We start from the raw sequence: 2,861 nt of genomic DNA on the forward strand, positions 1-2,861 counted from the left end.
CCCCTCCACGGCCGCCACAGGCTGTTCTCCAACGTTTACTTAGCCTTGTCCAGAGAGAAGGTGACATACTGAAGGTAATATTTTCATTTATAAGTAGCAAAGGTCCTTTCTGTCCAAGCTAAAGTGAAGCCAAACTGAACACCAAAGGAAAAAGTAAAATTCAATTTACGAAGCGTTTATTTTGCTTTTCACAGAGGACCTTAACCTGAAAACTGTTTCTAGGCTTCTTTCTTCAGTTAGGTCACCTAAATGCATCTGGGGAACTTAGGCAGGAGCAATGTTCATTTTTTACGACTCCTTAACCTGCCGGTTTTCCGTCCACATTAGGTTCCCACCTCTCCAGAACTAAGGCATCCTCATGGTGGTGAAGTGCCGTAACGGGTGACCCGACCGCAGTGACTTCCACGTCAGGGTCTGACGGGCTTTCAGAGCAGCCTTGACTCAGCCGTCACCTCTCTCCGGGGCTCCCCGTGTGGCCAGCGTCCCAGCAGCAAACCGCACCGCCCAGCTGGTGGGTGAGGGTCCGGCTGAGAAACGCCCTTCCCAGGTCGACCTCGCAGCAGGGAGGACAGGTCAGCAGACCAGCATCTGGAGGTCCCCTGGCCCCTCTGCAGGCCGGTGGCTCCTCCTGTTCCTGGCGCACCCCTTGCGTGTTTGCAAGTGCAGGTGCGATGACGCAGCCCGCAGAGCGAGGCCTTGCTTTCGCGTTTAGACCCCACTGGGTCCCCAGCTCGGCCATCTAGCTGCTTTCTCCCAGCCCACACGCTCCAGGTTTCCGATCGTCGCTTCACTTTAAAAACGAGCCTGCTGCGTGAATGGAGGTCACAAGGCCACACGCGTGTTCTTCAGAGCACGCACCACCAGACAGCAGGCAGGCTGGCACAGGGCGGGTGCACGGGCCCCCGAAAACCCGCATTGCAGTCGCCGGAGCCTGGGAAGATGTCACGGTGCCTACAGGAACAGGGGACCACTCTGCAGACGGACGAGCACAGTCTGGAGGGTCTGAGCCACGGCTGCGGGGAGACCCGCTGCTTCGGTCATGGAGCGGGCCCAGAATGGCGGCCGGCTCCACGCCCTGGAAAGTCATGCAGAGAGAGCCTGCCAGAGCCATCAGAGAGGGGCCAACAGCGGGTCGCAGCCCCCGGGGGGCTGTGCTGCCAGGGCAGCAGCAGGAGGGTGGCGCCGAGCTCCCCCGTGTGTAGTTGACCAAGCAGACTGGCCGGCTGCCAAGGCCACCACGGGGAATGGGAAGGTGATCCCCGCCCTCCCCCGGCTCGAAGCCTGTGAGCGCCCCCCCATCCGCAGCCTGGTCTGGCACCCCACGTGGAACACCCTGGGCCTCACCCCGTCGGACAGCAGAACGAGTCACTTCTCCCCGGGCAGGACAGCCCCTCTCCGGCGCCTTTCACATAGCGTGGGTCTTAAAAAGAGAGAGACTGGCACGCGCATGCCCCTTAAACATCTAGCTATAGCACTCGGGCGCGGTCGGGGGGACGGCGACTGTCAACGAGGTGCAGCCCACCGGCCGACACCCACAGGACAGGCAGCCCAGGCCAGAGTCCAGCACACGGAGAAGTAAGGGATCATGCCTCGGCGACTTCCACGCCCATCCAGACTCACATGGCAAGGCTTGCTTGGGACTCAGGGCATGCTCAAAACACGCCACTGAGCTAAAAAAATGCGTCATGAAACAGTACGTCAAAAATGCCACTTTTGGGAGGACCAGCAGTTAACGTAATGGCTATGTCGCTGGACTCCCATGTAGTCGACCGCGGTTCGTGTCCCGGACCCGGTGGCTTAAAACTCACGCCAGGCGCGTGTGCGTGCGTGCCCAAGATCCCGAGAGGAGAACGGAGGAGAAGGGATTGCGGCGTGACCATCCCCTCTGGGGGGTGATTTCTCGCTTTCTGTCTCTGTCTCTCTCTGTCTGGTGAGTACACGTGCCCTATAGCAAAAAAAAAACCTCTCAAAAAAAAAAAAAAGCCACTTTTTCAATAAAATCTACTCAGATATGGCACCAGGGCACACTGGACACTTACCTCAAGGAGAGTTAGCTGACAATTACTGCTTCTGTGAGCATTTTTTTAATGCAGTAAGGAAACAAAATAACTGTCTCCTCCTTTGAGAAGACCGTGCTCTCAGTCCAGGGCCCTGAGCCCCGGCCCTGTTTATGACATGAAGACAGCGAGACCTGGAGGACCGACCATCCGTGTGTTCACAACATAGGCTGACGATGGTGAAGCCCCTCAGTCTCTCTCACATGTGCAATGCACACACATGCACACATGTATACACGCACACTGTCGTGTGTCCAGACCCGCCGACTCCACCTCGCCACACGCAGCCAGGGCCTTCAGCACATCCACCGGCACAACCACCACCCCAACCGCCCGGAGCACTACACCTTTGGGAGCTGAAATCTGTCCCCATTGAACGCTGACCCCCCAGGCCCCTCTGCCTGAGGCTCTGACAACACTGTTTCGCACGAACTGGCAAGCCTGCTGTGAAGGGAGCGACCGCAAATAACCTGTTCTGCTTCCCTGAGCCCAGCACCGAGCACAGGCGAGGCGGGGCTGCCCGTGATTGCCACGGTCGTCACACAGGTGTGGAGACGCCTTCTGGCAGGCGCGTGGGAGGCTCTCGCTCTCCAGGTGGCAGTCCCGAGCCGGAGGCTCCACTGCACCTGGGGAATCCAGTCCCCAGAACATTTCTCAGTCTCGGGGCATAGGCAGTGGGCACGGCTCTGCAGAGCTGTGGCTGCCTGGGGGCGCGTGAGGACCTGGCCGTCCGAACACGCCTGCTCGGCCGTGCACACCTGCGTGCCACCCTGGCTGGCAGGAAGGCTGGGGCAGAGGGGCAGG

Source organism: Tupaia chinensis, unplaced genomic scaffold (genome assembly GCF_000334495.1).
Source record: "Tupaia chinensis unplaced genomic scaffold, TupChi_1.0 Scaffold000161_1, whole genome shotgun sequence".
Taxonomy (NCBI): domain Eukaryota; kingdom Metazoa; phylum Chordata; class Mammalia; order Scandentia; family Tupaiidae; genus Tupaia; species Tupaia belangeri.